Source organism: Aedes aegypti, chromosome 3 (assembly GCF_002204515.2).
Source record: "Aedes aegypti strain LVP_AGWG chromosome 3, AaegL5.0 Primary Assembly, whole genome shotgun sequence".
Taxonomy (NCBI): domain Eukaryota; kingdom Metazoa; phylum Arthropoda; class Insecta; order Diptera; family Culicidae; genus Aedes; species Aedes aegypti.
The window spans coordinates 26,383,717-26,402,558 of NC_035109.1; positions in this window are offsets into that span (position 1 = coordinate 26,383,717).

Consider the following 18,842-nt stretch of genomic DNA (forward strand, 5'->3'; position numbering starts at 1 on the left):
CCACCAGCTGGCGCAATCGATATGAAGTTTGTATTGGATATTCGTCTCAAATATATTGAACATTGATCCTATGTCACTGTTTCGTTCCGTATACTAATTATACGCGTTCAAAGAAGCCCAGAATGACAAATACACTAGTTGATACCCTAATGAACATAATTGCAGAAGGTTGTATCTGGATTTAATCTCATTTTCATTACTTTTTCAATTGTTGAAAGTTAGGTTTAGATCAGCACTCCCGTACAGTCACTTATATGCATGCGACATGTGCCTCAGCTCGCCCAGCGTCATAGGTGGCTATGATGCGCTTAGTGGTTAACTCCAAGCTTTGTTGAAGAAATACAAGCAGTATTGCATGATATACTTCAGATGGTTAAAACATCAACTTTATTAATTTTGATCATGGTACAATCTTCTACAATATTCTTCGCTATTATTTCAAGTAGTGTTTTTGACATTCTGGGTCCAATAGACCATTTCCGTCAGATCTAACACCCAGTTTTTGTATTGTTCTTCGAAAGACAATCATTTTTAATGAATATTAACGCTTTCAGATTTTGTTTATATGCACTCCCGATTTTCATACAAATTTTTGAAAACATGGATACTCACCACATTTTGAAAAATGATTCGAGATGCGGCACAGTTTGTTCAACCCTATGGGTATCAGCGTGGTGATTTTGCAACAGTTTTTCGATTCCACCCCTGCATTGGGATGCTTGTTTACATTTGCAAACGTCAAATCAGGTGCGCGCTCAAACTGACCGTGATCCCGGTCAGGGCGCCCCAAACAGGAGCGCCACCGAAACAACGCATACAAACGTTTTTAAATCAGGTTGGAACTGGCGCAACCCGTTCTGAATCACAGTTCCAACTCCAACCCGATTCAAGTCTTCCTTTAGAAAAAAATATATTTTCCTCCACAGATTCAAAATTCAAAACCACCCCCTAACAACAAATCTCTCATCCACCCAGCAGTTACGGCACCGCTAGTTCTATTAGAGGCTATTTTTTACTATCCATGCCGACGGATAGCCTCAATCTATCTGTTGGCTGCTGATCCGGAAGATTTCCGCCTTAAGGCAGCAACAGCCGCGCAAGGAAATTTTGAGCGGCTGTTGCTGCCTCTAGGCGGGAATCTTCCGGCATATTCAATCCCTTCAATCCTCGTCGGTACAAAACAGAGAGATCAGGCATCTGTCGACTACAATCCTTCCGTTACAGAACCGTGTAGTGTTCGCCGGGTGCGGTCATAACCAGCCGAAGCGGTGAAGGTGGTTTCCGCAGTGATTACGGAGACTTCAGGAGCCGTGAAGGAAGGAGGGAGCGAAACCGCAACGAAGCCCATTATGACGAATGAAAACATAAACAAAAATCATCTGGTCATGCCAGCTGATCGTAAATTCACCACAACGTGGTGGCAAAACCATAAGGGAAAAAGGGGTCTGCATTTTTTCGAGGTGAAACAAATTGTAGGGGACCGAGGGGTGCACTAACGTGCCGCAAGTTTTTCATTGTTTTCTTACAGTTAAAGGCTCCAAAACATATCGGTTCCTTAGGAAAGTTTGTTCAGTAAATTGACAGAAAGCATATAAGCCAATAAAAATTTTTCACGGAAATGGTCTATTGAACGCGATCATCAGTTTTCCTGAACCAAACAGTAGATGATGTGCTGTTGCTCATATGTTTGAGCTGATAATCCCATATTAACTTCAATTCAAATGCGCCAGCTCATGGAACGACCAAATGAGCTGAATTTTTCAGAACGGCTTCCTCTAACCTCAAGAAATAATCCTGGGGGGTGCCCCGTGGAATCATACAACTTTATTTTTCTCCCATACTGAGCTGGGCCAGTCTAGTCATTACTGACTGACAGTTGGCAGCCGCTCTTCGTGTGCGACGCACGTCTTTTACGGAGCTAAATCTACATTTTCTTTTCCTTGAAGCTCTTGTAGCTAAAGAGTGTTACACGCGTTTCACAATGGCGCACAGGAAAAATACCATCGTCGTCGATTTTAGTGTCTTGCCAAAGCGACCTATTTTGGAGCAAGTGCAGGAATTTGTAAAAGATTGCATCAAAATCGATATGGCTGATGTTAAAAGCATCCAACTACACAACCTCCGAAACTGTCTGTTCATTGAAGTGTGCAATGCAGGAGTAGCCGCACGAATACAAAAACAACACCATCTACGATACTCGTACAGTTATCACGGTATGACGTACTTCATCCCGGTCTTTGTGGACGGTCCAACAACTACGGTTAAGATCCATGATCTTCCTCCACAAATGGCCAACTCTGACATTTCTGACCATATGCAGCAGTATGGCAAAGTTCTGTCCATACAGAATGACGTGTGGAAAAACTTCTTTCCCGGAGTACCAAACGGTGTCAGATTAGTTCGTATGATGTTGGATAAGCCAGTGCCATCGAATATTGTAATCAATGGCCAAAGCAGCTATGTTAGTTACCCGAAAGATCACGTGAAGCCACAGTCACAAACATCACCAAGCGAAGCTGAAAAAACGACGCGCAAACAACAACAACCTCAATCGCAATTGAGACCCAACGGAGAGCAAAACAATCGCAGTACAAACGTTCCCCCTTCAACCGCTTCAACCGAGAGCAGCGATGATGATGACGGCGACAACAACGACAACTATGATGGAAGCAAAAGCCAATGCGAAACCGACGAAATTGTTACTGAACTTGCTGGGAAGCGGCGGTTGTCAACTGGAACGTCGAATGAAGCGAATGAAGAAAAAGAAGAAGAAAACGTGCCAAAACGACAATGTAGTCTTGTCAGTCAACAACCCCCAAAAACGAAGGATTCAGAATGGAAAGTGTACCATACAAGGTCTAAGAAAAATCAAGATGTAAAGTTGTTATCTAATTTGAAATAAAAGCATTACTCGACACGAATGCACCGATCGGTGTAGTGTCGTTAATAAAAAAAAAAAATACTGACTGAAACGTAAGGATAATCTACCGAATAAAAGTTTGATTTGCAGTAGCGCTCAAAAGTAATTTGGAAAACAGTTTTAAACAAACTTTTTCCTATTTAAGTTGTTGGCTAAATTGTATTACTTTTGCTGTTACCATGAAAAGCAAGTTTACGGCTGAAAATACAGTCGAAGCTTGTTATAACGATATCGCAAGGGACCGTCGTAATAGAGAAATGTCGTTATAGAGAATAGTGATAACATTAAAATCTTTTTCAAGGGATCGAAAAATGTCGCTATAGAGAGCTTTTGTCGCTATAAAAGTGGTCGTTATAACGAGCTTCGACTGTATAGAAAAAATGGAAATTTTTTGATTGAATTGATGAAGCTAACAGTAACGAGTTAGGGTACAATAGGTTTTATAACATGTTGAAGAAATTTCGGTATATTAGAGGATTGTTTTTTAATTATCCGTTGTTAGGAAATAGATTTCAATGAAAATGATCAACAATATAGCTAAATTTGAAATGGATACTCGTCATTATCATCCAAATTGAAATCCATTTAGCAATTAAGTGCCAGATGTAGAGAAGATTACACATGTAATATGTGTAATTTTCAGAAAATCTTAGCGATTCTTATACCAATTATTCATCTTTATTAATGTTTTAGCTTAACTTCATTATCGTTCCCCGTACTGAAATAATCTTACATAATCTATAACGAAATAATTGAATACAAAAAAATTCTTTCTTCAAATTACCGAGTTATTAAGAAAATTGAATAATAGAACAATTTCGACAACAATTAAATCTGTTGTCCAGGCTTTTCCACCAAGTTGTATTCAGGCTATTCAATCAAGAGCATTGATATATTAAAACAAATCGATGAGTTGACTGGGTAGAGATCTTCTGCAACATTGAGAGCATAACTCACGGAATAAATATCTTGTTTTAATGTGATATTTGCCAAAATGAACATATGTTTTTTAAAGAAATAAGCTCTAGCAGAAAATATGAATAAAACTAATACAATGTTTTCCAAGTAGTTAAATCATTGCTTTTTAAATTATTTATTGATCTTTTAATTTGTTTATTTACAAATTAATGTATAAAGACATGAATATAATGTTCACATAAATATTTAAAGCAAAAATCTGTTATATTGCACCACAGAAAATCTATAATTTCTTAAAATTTTTTCAGTCTTGTCATGAATGTTTTGAAGCTGAATCAACATTTTATAACCCAACTTTATAAGTCAAACAAAGAAAAAAGAAGTTTGATAAAAAAAAAAAAAATTTTACCGACGTGATTCAACATGCTACGTCCACTAGCTAGGACCCCTCCCTCCCCCTCGTCACACATCGTCACAAATTCGTGAAGCCCCCCCTCCCCCCTAAAAAGCTACGTCATTTATGGACGACCCCTTAACAAAGAGTTGTTGATAAATATTCCAATTAATAAGAGTTGTTTTGAAAAAGTTCACTTTTAGCAGAATTTTCTTCGGAAAATTTCTGCTTTACCAAAGAGTTGTTAATGAAATTCCTGCAGCAAAGGGTCGAGTTTCTCCCCACGAATATTTCCGGCCAGGACCAGTCATGGAGGACAATCCATCCCGAGCACTATGGCTCCCGCGGCCACTACCGGCGACAATCGGACATTTCGACATAATCTGCAGAGTACTTGTTCACATATACACTTTCGTTGGTGATTCTCCCTATCATGGGAACCAACTGATAACATCCCGTAGTGATCATCTGTAACAGCATCCAAGCTCAATCGGCCCTTTTCAGCGCCAACATACGTTCATAAAAGAGTTTATTGAATAATATTTCCTGATTTATCTATAACGATCTAAATCTCCCGGTATAATACCAAACCTGAATTGGTTCACATAATTTACCCCACATAATCACATGAATTTACCCGTGTACGCTGCTACAGCGCCTTCAGACCGTAATAACATCATAGTGCTTAGCATTGTATAGTATTTCCAATATCGTCGTTGATATATCATAATGGAGGAACACTTCCTAAATTCTCAAGTACGGAAATTGGAAAATGTATTAAAATTGCGGCAGATTTTAAATACTGTTCAATAAACTGTTTCTTGACCAATTATAATGAGCAACTATTGATCTGAATTGATTTTTCTACATGTTGTCTATTGCATTGATCTGAAAAATAGGCTATATGAAATTGATGTCTTGGCAAGGGATGTACAAGATGAGCATTATGCTGTTATTGCATCCCGACGGCACTGCAGCAGCGTTCTCGGAACATCCTCAAATTGTCGTATTGTAGATTATTCGTGATCAGATATTGTATGATGCTACGAGATGAATTAAGAGATTTTAGCAATGTGGTAAGCACATTAGGAAATATTACTAGCTATACTGTGTTTATCACGAGAAGTTCCTACTAGCTCGAAAGTGTAAATGAAATGAACCGAATCCTGTTGTTGTTACGGAGGGATTTTAACCCGAAGGTCATTCGTCACTTAAATGAACCGAATCTGTCGAAGATAGTATGTTTTACATAATTTGAATTGCAGACGATGCTCCTCCCTTTCGTATTTTTAGCCTTCTTCTGATTGACCAATCTAGGATAAGGTACATGAAGTTGATGTCTTGGTTAGGGATTTACATATCTTGGAAAATTCACATGCGCGTTCGTATGGACAGTAAAAATATCAACATTATTTAATAGCTTACAATAAATTAAAATCACACATGTTTTGCTTTCGTGCAAATTTTAAATATTTCTGATCAATGTTCAATGTGCACTGATTTATATACTATGCCATTTGCAATAGACTAACATGTAGACAAATTTCAGATCAATAGTTGCTCATTACAATTGGTCAAGAAACAGTTTATTGAACAGTATTTAAAATCTGTCACAATTTTAATACATTTTCCAATTCCCGTACTCGAGAATTTAGGAAGTGTTCCTCCATTATGATAAATCAACGACGCTGTTGGAAATACCATACAATGCTAAGCACTATGATGTTATTACGGTCTGACGGCGCTGCAGCGGTAAATTCTCAAATTCATGTAATTATGTGGGGTAAATTATGTGAACCAAATCAAGTTTTGTAGAATACCGCGATATTTAGATCATTATAGATAAATCAGTAAATATCATCCTATAAACCCTTTTATGAACGTATGTTGGCGCTGAAAAGGGCCAATTGAGCTTGGATGCTGTCACAGATGAATAGCACTACGGGATGTTATCAGTTGGTTGCCATGATAAAACGGAGAATCACCAGTATATCTGAACAAGTACTCTACTCATGCGACAAACCAGCTGAATATTTCATGGGTGCACGACAGCAACAGGGTAGCGGATCACAGGGATTTAGTTGAAATCTGGAAACGTAGCTCAATCTTGAAATCTTGAGCGATTTCACAAGCCAGACGCTCGATAAGCAGCTCCTCGGATCAGCCACTCAGGGGGCTCTGGTATTGGTGCCTAGCGGGCTTGTTTCTTGACTGCACTACCGATGCTGAGTTTACCGCGAGTCGAAATCTAGAAGCGCGGATAAGTCAACCTAGAAATCTTGAGCGATTTCACAAACCAGATGCTGGATTGGCAGCTTGAAGATTAACAGCTCAGCAGGTTTCTAGCAGCGAAATACTTCTCGCTAAGCAAGTTCGGAGGAGCTCTTACCAGCTCGAAAGCGGAATTGGAATGAAACTGAATCCCACGAAGGAAGCATGTTTTATAACTTTAGAATAACAGAGGATGCTCCTCCCTTTTGTGCTGTTCGCTTTCTGATCGACCAATCTGGGAAATGGGTATGTGCCAATAATGTGTTGGGCTTAGAATTACTTGAAAATTGCGGAGAATGCTAATGCGTGAGAAATTGGTCGAACATGAATTGCTGGAAGGGTTGACATTAACTAAATATTCAATACGAGCTATTGATAATCAATAGTTTTCTTTATTATGAAGGTAAATTTCTGATCCATGGGTGCCAAAATTATTACAATTGTTCAATGAGAATGTCTTTTCAAAAGCATTCTTAATATGTTTTATTAGGGAGACTTACGGCTTCGGCACCATTCGACTATTATCGGCAACCAAATTTCAAATGCCAAATACACAGTATTTTTCTATCAAAACACATCAGTGGAAACATTCAGTCTGCCCGCTTTCCCGCTGGCGAGATTTCCGAGACTAAACAAACGATATCGCCGGAGATGTCAAAAATTCAAATGAGCACGCCTCAAAATGCGACTGATTTGGAGCTGCCGAATAGATTCACCAGCAGTTGTTATGGGAAAGTTGCCGAAGAGAGTGGGGCTGCCGACAACAGTCACACTGACAAGGTATGTTCGCAGAGTTGTAAAAACGTTTCCAAATGCATTTTGACAAGTCTGTCGGTGGGAATCGATAGATGATTGAGCAACGCATAAATGTAAATAGACAAACACGGAATTTGTCTGCTGATGTCCGAGAAAATTCCAAAAGAAGCACGGCATCTGGTTAAGTTGCCGAGAATGTGATAATTTTGCTAATCAAAGTGTTCCCATAAAATATGGAACATCAAAAACGCTGTTGGAAATGCCACTCTATTTTACAATCGTTGTGAAATGTTAAGCACTCATCCCGACGGCACTGCAGCAGCGCCCGCGATTACAGTCTCAAATTGTTAAGTCATAAATTATTCATGACAAATGAAATTTTGTATGAAGCTGTGAAATTGATTTAGCAATATAAGAAGTCATAAATAAAGTCGGAAATATTTCTCTTTCAACTCTTTTCCACTAATTTGATGGCCCTGAAAAGGGCCGATGGCTCTGTTAGCTTTGATGCTTTTACAGATAAATAACACTGCTGGATGTTATCAGTTGATTGCCATGGTCAAACGGGGAATCCTCAACTCAAATGTATAAATTTGAGCAAGTTATTTGCTTATACGACGAACCGAAAGTATCGTGGCGTGGATGGCGCACAACAGTAACACCGGGCTTAAGTCGAAATCTGAAGATGGCGGCGATGATGATGGCTGGGTGAACGCAAACAAGCGGTGAACCACAAAGCGAGAATGATTCGCCCGACCGTGTTCACAGTTCGACCGCAAATTCTCCTGTGGACTGCTTCCTCTTCTTCTTCTTCTTGGCGGCGGCAGCGGTGATGACTTTGGCTTTGGACGGCATCTTCTCTCGCTCACTCGACAGTTCGATTTGAGCGAAGCAAGACAAACGGGGAGGTCCTTCGCTATCGATGTCTGTGCCTGAGAAGCACGCCCGGTCAGAGCAAGCCGACCTGCTGCCTACTGAGATGCGACCCAAGCGAAGAGTGAAAAGCAAATGGCGTCATCTTTTCTCTAGCACCCCATATTTATAGATTTGGTTGAAATCAACGTTCTCTTTTAAAACAGTTATTAAACTATTTGAACATGTATGTGGGATTCAGTAAGTAAACGAAATGAACCTTTGATGTTTTGTCTTTCGATTGAGGTGCTTATCAAGGTATTTCGTTGATCCAGCAAAAAGTTATAAACGTTTAAAATACTTCATGCCATCGTAACGCTCTTGGTTTTTTTATTTTTCATGCAAAATGACCAACTTTGATAAATTATATCTCAGTTATTTATGGACCGATTTGAATGAAATTATCACAGAATGTCAGACATAACTTTAATTTTAACATATATTTTTGAGTGATTTTTCCAATCACACGTTGAAAAGCAGTAACGGTTTGACAATAATAAATTTTTTGACTATTTTTTTATAATTGACATAACTGAACATATTGAAGGAATAGCTTCATGGTATCTTCACCAAAGTTGTAGATTTTGACGAGATGAATAAGTTTGCTGAAGACAGTTTTTGTGTAGGGCTATCAGATTTTGAGATAAAAAGTTTTGAATTTTTCGTCGAAAATTACACTTTAGTCAAACCGTTATTACTTATAAACTCGTGATTGGAAAAATTATTCAAAAATATATGTTAAAATTCAAGATATATCTGATGCTCTGTAAAAGTTCAATTCGAATCGGTCCATAAATAACTGAGATCTAAATTACCAATGTTGGTCATTTTGTATGGAAAATCGAAAAAGTTGCAAATGCATGTGAATAAGTTGGGACCTTCCTTAGCCGAATGGTTAGAGTCCGCGGCTACAAAGCAAAGCCATGCTGAAGGTGTCTGGGTTCGATTCCCGGTCGGTCCAGGATCTTTTCGTAATGGAAATTTTCTTGACTTCCCTGGGCATAAATGGAATGCAAAAATGGAAACTTTGGCAAAGAAAGCTCTCAGTTAATAACTGTGGAAGTGCTCATAAGAACTCATAAGTTGAGAAGCAGGCTCTGTCCTAGTGAGGACGTTAATGCCAAGAAGAAGAAGAAGAAGAAGATGTGAATAAGTTCTCTGTTAATTCGACAAACCAGCTGAATATTTCATGGGTGCACAACAGCAACAGGGTAGCGGATCACAGGGATTTAGTTGAAACCTGGAAACGTAGCTCAATCTTGAAATCTTGAGCGATTTCACAAACCAGATTCTGGAATAACAGCTCAGCAGGATTCTAGAAGCGAGGTACTTCTCGCTAAGCAAGTTCGGAGGAGCTCTTACCAGCTCGAAAGCTGAAATGGAATGAAACTGAATTCGACGAAGCCAGCATGTTTTATAACCTTAGAATAGCAGATGATGCTCCTCCCTTTTGTGCTCTTCGCTTTCTGATCGACCAATCTGGGAAATGGGTATGTGCCAATAATGTGTTGGGCTTGGAATTACTTGAAAATTGCGGAGAATGCTAATACGTGAGAATTTGGTCGAACATTAATTGTTGGAATGATTTACATTCCCTAAATATTCAATACGAGCTATTGATAATCAATAGTTTTCTTTATTATGAAGGTAAATTTCTGATCCATGAGTGCCAAAATTATTACAATTGTTCAATGAGAATGTCTTTTCAAAAGCATTCTAAATATGTCGCAATTTTGTTACATGTGATAATTTTCATAATCAAAGTGTTCCCATAAAATATGGAACATAAAAGGCGCTGTTGGAAAAGCCACTCTATTTTACAATCGTTATAAAATGTTGAGCACCCACCCGACGGCACTGCAGCAGCGTTCGCGAATACAATCTCTAATGGTTGAGTCAAAAATTATTCATGACAAATGAAATTTTGTATGAAGCCGTGGAATTGATTTAGGAATATTAGAAGTTATAAATAAAGACGGAAATATTTCTCTTTTAACTCTTTTCCACAAATTTGATGGCTCTGAAAAGAACCGATGGCTTTGTTAGCTTCGATGTTGTTACGGATAAATAACACTGCTCGGACCAGCAAAACTCAGGGGGCTTCTGGTATTTGCTCCTAATGGTGCTTCTTGACCACCAATGATGATTTCATCACGAGTCGAAATTTTGAAGCGCGGGTCAACAGCTCCTCGGCCGATGAAATTTGCGGCGGCGATGACGATGGCTGGGTGAAGGCAAACAAGTGGTGAACCACAAAGCGAGAGTGGCTCGCCCGACCGTGTTCACAGTTCGACCGCAAATTCTCCTGCCGACTGCTTCCTCTTCTTCTTCTTGGCGGTGGCAGCAGTGATGGCTTTATCTTCGGACGGCATCTTCTCTCGCTCGCTCAACAGTTTGATTTGAACGAAGCAAGACAAACGGGGGCGTCCTTCGCTATCGATGTCTGTGCCTGAGAAGCACGCCCGGTCAGCCGATCTGTCGCTTGCTGAGATGCGAGCCAATCGGAGAGTGAAAAGCAAATGACGTCAAATTTTCTCTAGCCACCCCTATTTATAGATTTGCTTGAAATCAATGTTCTCTTTTAAAACAGTTATTAAACTATTTGAACAGGTATTTGGGATTCAGTAAGTAAACGACATGAAGCTTTGATGTCTTGTCTTTCGATTGAGGTGCTAATCAAGAAATTTCGTTAAGCCAGCGAAAAGTTATAAACGTTTAAAATATTTCATGCCAACGTAACGCTCTTGGTTTTGAAATTTCAATTTCACTCCTGTATAGAGAAGAAAGACGTAGTTCTACGTCAAAACAATGCCCTTGGCTAGCTTTTCATACGAAAAAACGCAACATATTGTGGCTCAGTTATTGATAAAAGGGGAAGTAACCAAAGCGAGCCTTTCAATGGTGAATTGTGCTTTTGAAAAGTTATGCGAATAATTTCTGTCACACTGATCTCAGATATCGGTTGAAAGAAACAGCGCATTATTTTATTGAACTAGAAAATATATTCAAAAACCACTCAGACCGCGGCCAGTTTTATTGCAAGGAAGCCGATCATCAAAAGCCCGAAGTCCTTCCGAAAGAATCGAATGGTCTCACTGAACCAAGTTTCACGCTCCAAACTGGCCACCATTGTCTCATCATCGTGGGTGGGAAAGCTTTTCCTTTCGGTAAAAACTTGTGGTGAAAACTTGCCTACAGAAATGATCCTGTGAAGCACAGTCTTAACTAATAGCTGAGAGGAAAACTGACCCCATTGTGATGAGCCATTCTACTCTAGCGATACGAAAGTTTTTCATTCGAGCGTCTGAATAAGATGAGGACCATGCTGATATAGGCTGGTATCCGCACACCAATCGACATTCTTATATTCAATTAGAAACTGTCAACGCCATTGGCAAACATTACACCACAAGTGTAAAATGTAGCCTTAATTTCATAGTGCACCGTAGATGCTACATATATTGAGTACATTTGTTAGAAAATACATCCTTATTCATTCAATTGCCTATATATACTCAACACAATATCATAATTGTCAATAAGATGTAATTACATATCAGTGGGATTAGAAAGTAGAGTATCCAGATCAATTGCAATAATCGGATCGCAAACCTGCTACCAACATTATTGACAATTTGAGTGACAATTAGAAGTTCGGCAGTCAACACTTCGGTGAAGTTCGCCATCGGCGTTCTAATTTAGTGCTTCACCGACGCATAAGGAATGCCTTTGTCGGCGTAGCACTTCGGTAGAATGCCGACGCCGAACTTCGGCGAACTTTTGTTGGTGATATTTCATTTTTCTTATGAACTTCGGTCTAAAGTTAATCTGAATGCACAATATTTTCCTTTCTGAATCAGAATAGAATTCAAGCATCTCTTGACGCATATACCGACAACAACAGCATTCTATCTTCAGAAAAACACGTGGTTGGCGGTTGTTTTGACGCGCGCGTTTGCTATTTGTATGTATACATATACCATATACCATACCTATAGGTAGTAGTATGGGAAGCTCGTGATGCGATGCGGGAGCGGGACTTTTGCAGTCAGTATTAGTATACTAAAACATCTCTTGCATGTATTGTATTGTATTGTACCTCCCATTCGCACCCACTACGCTGTGCTATAGAATGAAAATTCAGAAAGGCATTTATACTGTTCTAACATTTTTTATTCAAATCGATAAGTTATTTCATTACGTTGAACATCTGACATACTTGTGCTAAGCTGAAGATAAACGTAATAAGGTCGGATTTAATTTTACTTTATTCTATCACCATTTTCAGGGGAAACGTTTGACATGGCAGAACGAAAGCTACCAATCGACGACAATAAAATTAATCTCTCATTACCGGTGTCGGCCGGTGCCATGAGAATCTTATTGGAAATTTGCTCATTTCTAAGAACATTGATACACATTTTTATAGCAGAAATATACACAGCGACCCGTTCGTACCCAGCAAATCGATAAAGTATCATGCTTCAAAGGAACTAGAGCGTTTGCTGAACGATTTTACAGTTATCGCTTCTCGGCCTAAAGGCTAAGATCAAAGTGTAGTATCTGTTCTTATCAGCTTAACATCTGATAGCTCTCCCATAGGGAGACAACAAATGTTAAACTGATTTTTGGAAAACGGCGGAACGGTCAGGGGCTTGCTCCACTTCCGCCACGGGTTGGCCCGGTGTTGCAGTACCGCCGGGATCGGCCCACGTTAAGTCAAAGAAATTAAAGCCGAATTACACTGAGGCAAAAATACTTAGGTTTTCCATAAATCAAGACTTATGAACCAGCCAAATTATGGTTTCATTGCAAGCTTAAACATTTCGAAAATAGGATCATAAGTTTCATAAGTGAGAGCCTTGAATTCTTTAACAACAATTACTTGAAATAATTATCGTAGCAATCGCTAGGAGAACTACTCCGCTTTCGATGTTGGCTACAAGTTAATCGAAAAACAGATCACATGTTATCAAAACATGTCAATTTTTGTGCACGCCTGAAACAAAAGGCGAACAACATTATCGATTGATAAAACGATTTGAGTAAATACCATTGCGGTTATTACCGAATTTCATTGATTGACTTATGAAATTCATTACTGAAATTCTTCACCAAAATCATAAGTAAAACTTACAAATTTCAACAATAATCGTTGTGGCGCCAAATCATAATTATTCCTTAAGAAACTATTAAGTTTTTTTGCCTCAGTGTAGGAATAACTATACACAGTACGGAGTGGTAGTATGTAAGTTATTATATTTCATTAATTACACCGTTTTGACTCATATTCCGAACACTTAAGGCCAATAGTGACTTCAAATGCATCTGATTGGCATAAATTGGCTGATATTGAGTAAATTTTAATTTCTTTGCAAAGTCTAACTGTTGGCTGTTGTGTGTACCAATAATAATCTTGATTTATTTAGTTTTAGTATCATGTATTATGATGTGGCTGATTTGTTTATACATCGTGCCTTTGGTGGCAATGGTTAATAACGTTCGGCGAGTATATAAATAGAAAAAAATCATTGGGAACACTAATTGGTGAACAATTGGTAGGGTTAAAAAATAGGATTTCTTCTTCTCTCTGGCGTTACGTCCCAACTGGGACAGAGCCTGTTTTTCGGTTCTTATAAACACTTCCACAGTTATTAGCTTAAAGCTTTTTGTTTTGGTAATTGACCGAAAAAGAAAACATGTTTAAACATTCAAACTAAATTATGTTACATTAAAGAAAATCCTAGGGAAATCAACACCAATTTTTAGAGAAATTTGATTTTTTTTTGAAGAAGCTAAGGAAGAATTAACTCCGAAGTTATTTCTGAAGCCTTTTTTAGAAAAAATCCAGATTAGATTCTTGAAGGCATCTTGAACAAACTACTTGGAGGAATTGTTTAGCATAAAATAAATCTTAAGGATTATTTCTGAATGACAAACATTGGAAAAATAACTGTTGAAATTCCTGGAGAAAAATAAAAAAAAAAATGCGTACAGTAACACCACCAGTAATATTTGTAATGGTATCACGATGAATTGAAAAAATCTCTTACAAATATCCGGAAAAATCTCAGCATCATAAATCCATTCAATTCTCATTTGGATTTTCGGAGTTCATGTCCTAAATATATTTTTCTTGGTTTTTGTTTTTTTTTTTTCTTTTTTTATAAGGCACTCTGTGCTCGTGGCCACTACTGTGCCGGAATCAGTTGATCTGTACCTTCTTTACCGATACAGATCTATTTTTAACTTATCTATATTTACATCTTCTTTCACTCTCTCCTACTCTTTTACTCTCACACCGAGCAGGTAGGAGAGAGCTCTGCTGTTAGTGAGGCTAGCTGCCTGCGAAGAGTGTCAGTTTGTCTCAGTCACCATCTGATACTGACGGAGGATGGATGTGCTCCCCAAAGCACAGTCCTCCGTGAAGCGCCTCCTGGTGGCTGGACGGGTTTTTTGTGGAGGGGCTGGGAATCGAATCCATGACCTTCCGCTTATGAAGCGAAAGCGTAACCTCAAGGCTACAGACCCCTCAAATATATTTTTCTGACGATTTTATTTTTGTGTGGTATGAAGCTTTATCTATGTTCTTATTTTTTCTAGAAACTAAAACCAATTGAATTTTGAATGCCGGTGGATTGAAATATTGCCGGAATAAAGTTATTTCCGTAAAACTGGTTCGAAAGTATATGGTGTTTGTATTTCCAGTCATGTATTGCTCGTTTAGTTGAGGAATAGATTCTCGTGCACATTTTCAACGTGGAAAAATAAATACTCACGCGTCAGTTTATATGGCACTTCCATAGAAGCACGCACCTTGCATTCAATGTACAATCCAACATAATGCGTTACATGTGCGTTACTTGTTGGTTTTGTTAGCTACGACACCATCCAATATATGGCAAACATGGTGGGAGAATATTTTGGTGTGACAAAATTATTTGGGTGTGAGTCTATTAGAGGGTAAAATCCTCAATATGATAGAAACCATATAAAACTGAGCATCTCATTTTAGTAAGATGCTTCCGAAGCGTATTCTGAATAGTAAGATGCACTGCCCACTCTGTAGTAGGTTTCAGGTGCCCTGGGATAAGTGGTCAAGTAGGAACATGTCCGAAACCATATCATAATGGATATTAAATTACAATTTTTTGTTGTGTTATCCTTTGGAATTAAAATATTGTCAAAATTTTTATGGCAGATGGGCTTGCTGATTTGGTTAGCAGACTGCCTATGTTTTTTTTTTTTACTTTTTATTGAAGGAATTTTCTGCCGTAGGCAGGTTCATCCCCAAAGACTGCCTATGTATCAGGCGTAAGGAAAGGCGTGCTATAATGATGAAAGAATGGAAGCGTATGGAAACGGTTTATTTCTGTCCGTCTTGGATTCTAGCAAATGCTATGGACTGTGATAGATCAACTGTAATATATTAAAAGTGGTAGATAGAAGCAAGTGAAAGATACAACTACAAAGTACGAGGAAAGGGACGGGCCTGGGATTGAACCCATGATCTTCTGATTACGAAGCAAAAGCGGTAGCCATTAGACCACCAACCCCGTCCTGCATGTGATCTTTCATGATTTTGAATCGAAAAAAGTGCTTTTGAAAATTCTCAAATTTATGACGGATTCTGCACCCATTAAACCTTCAAGCTCACAGTTCTTGCAAAACTGCCTTAATAAAAATTAAAGAAGTTCAAAATCATGCCGGATTTAATCCAACGTAAAAAAAAAAAAAAACAAAATAAGATTGAAAACACATCTTTGATAATTTGTTTCGTAGTGCTTGTTGAAAATTGAAGTGATTTATTTTAATATAGTGCTCAAATCTTTGGTGCCAAGTGAGATTTACTGTCAAATGTGATGAAAAAGAAGTGTAATTGCGTGTGCCCCCTTCGAAAATGACACATTTCTATTTATTTAGCATTTTCTAAAATAAACCGCCAGGTGAAGAATTAAACATATTCAACATTTCTGGGTTTGATTGGGCAATAATTGTGCTTTACATTATATTTAGTCAGTTTAATCATCATACCATACCATCTTATGAGCGAATTCATGGAGATAATATGATTCGAAAAATAGTTAAATTGTTGCAACCGGAGTGAAATTAATATGGCGGGACCAGTGGCGCGGGAAGTGGGTAGGACAGGTAGGACATGTACTACCCACGAAAACACCTGGGTAGGACAGTCAAAGGATTGTCCTACCCACGATTCTACAAAACAAAAACGCTAGATCAGCAGAAACTCGGTCAACGTCATACTTATTCTTATGGAGGATGGAAACATGATAAAGGTTTTCATTGTATTCTCATGCCTAGTATAGTATGACATGTTTGTAAATGACCCTCAAAAGTTATGATGCGTGAGGATTTTAATGAAAATTCTGGGAAACTGACTGTAATAATTGCTTCAAGAAACTTCTTCAACCATTAGGAAAATAAGTTCTTGATTGATTAAGAATTGCCGTAGAAATTTGTGGAAGTAACTCTTAGTAATGAATGATCCTAAAGGCAGGACTGGTAGTAGATTTCTTTTTTGCTGATTGGTCTCTATTTTATGCAAGTCTCTAAAAAGTATCTAGAGTATCTATTTTAACCCACAGAGTTCTCTTCACAAATTGGTCTAGAGATTCCTCTATCATTTATCCTAGAAATTCTTTCTGCGATTTTTCAAGGATGCTAACAAGAATTTCTAGTAGGTACCTCCAATAATTTCCATAGGTATTACTTGGAATTTTTTCCAAATCTATCCTTGATTTTCCTCCAGAATTTGTTTCACTAATCCTTCAACCGAATTCTCCACTTGTTACTCTAGGGAAATATTCCGAAGATTTCTACAGAATTTTCTCCGAGTAAATCCAAAAATGATTATTCCAGAGTGTTTGAAAAAAGAATAGCTTAAGGGCTTTTTTAAGGAACCCAGCACGAACTCTTTTACCTGTTCCTGTGGATTCCTTTAAGAATTCATCAACGTTTCCTCCCTGAAATCCAAAATTACTTGAGTGGTTCTTCGAACAAACATATTTTTTTCTTTAGGAATTTTTCCAGCATTTCATTCAAGTATTACTCATACAGTTATACCAATTATTTCTTTCAATGTTTCTCAAAAAATTCCCATGCGATCTTCAAAAGTTTACATAAATTTTCACACAAGTTTAAACTTTAGCAATTTTTACAATTATTCCTCCGATCATTCCACAAACTTCTATAGAATTTCTGTCCCATGTTGATCCAGATATTCCTTTAGAAAACCCTGCAGAAAACTATTTCGAGATTCGATTGTTTTTTCTTTTCGATTATCTTCTAAATCTCCTAAAATGTCTTTAAGAGTCTAGGAGTTATTTCAGAGATCATTGTTTATTGAGGGTGACTTCAAAACTCACTCAAGTTTTATCAGAGATTAATCTAGGATTTTTTTCTTAAAAATACCTCACGGATTTATTTTCCAGAAAAAAATCCTAGGCATTTTCTTAAAGACATTCTTGGAAGAATTCCTGAAAATAAAAGTTTCAAGACTCACTTGAGAAAATATCAAATAATTATTGGATGAATTTCTGTAGAAATCTAAGAAGAAATCTCTGGAGGAATTTCTTAAAGTATATTTTGAGAAATCCCTTGTTTAAATTTTATATAAATGCTGAAAGACAATTTTAAAGGAAATCCCTAGAAATATCTGGAGATGTTATTGATTGAATTTTAGAAGACATTTTGACCTTGAATCTTGGAGAAGTTATGACTTTCTTGTAAAATTTCTCCGAGAATTAATAGAAGAATTCAGATGATTTCTGAAATATTTTTAAAGACATTTTATTTCTGTTCCAAAAATCAGATTGAAGTCTTGAGGAAAACTCTTTTAAAAATTAATGAAAAAACACATACAGTAATACTTGTCGCAATGCCACATGCAATTCTTGAATAAAAAAAATCTTAGATCTTGGAAAAATGTCTGTTCCGATGCTATGAAGATTCAAACTCTTATTTCCTAGCTCCTATGAGATTTCAATTTGTTTTCTTGGTTCCTATTTGGTCTTTTTTCGGCCTCTTTCTGGTTCCCTTCAGGTCTCTTCTTGGCAAGTGATCTTAAATTTCCTAATTTTAAAGCACTCAGTTACTAGCAGCCTGACGAAAAGCTTTCTTAGTCTTGTGGTAAGTGCTGGCATGAAAATGAGGGCTTAGAAGCAAAGGAGTGGCAGTGACAAAAACCTAGTTTTGTGATAATCTACTTTGAAGTTTTTCAGCAATTTTTCATTATATAACTTTGTATGGAAGCCAAGAAAACAAGCCAGTCTTCCAGGAATTTTGTTATTATTTTGTAACCGGCAAAGTATTCTGAAAACATCATTAGAATATTTCAAGACAGTAGAATTTCCTCAAATCAACTCAACTCAAAACGACCAAAATGTCACTTACACCGCTTTGGGTTCGAGCCCCCAAATATACTTACAGTCGGGTCTCCTATTAAACGCATTCCTATAACGTGCACTATTACGCTCACTCCTATAAGACACACCAGAACGTTATAGGAGACCCAGGGCTTATGGGATTTCATCACTTTGGGGGTGTCGTTGAATATCTCGTATGCCAAAAGTGAGAGCACAGTACTGTCTTCGGCGAAGTTTCAGTGCTAAGTACGATCTACCTTTAGGAGTTGAGGATCATCCTTTTAGT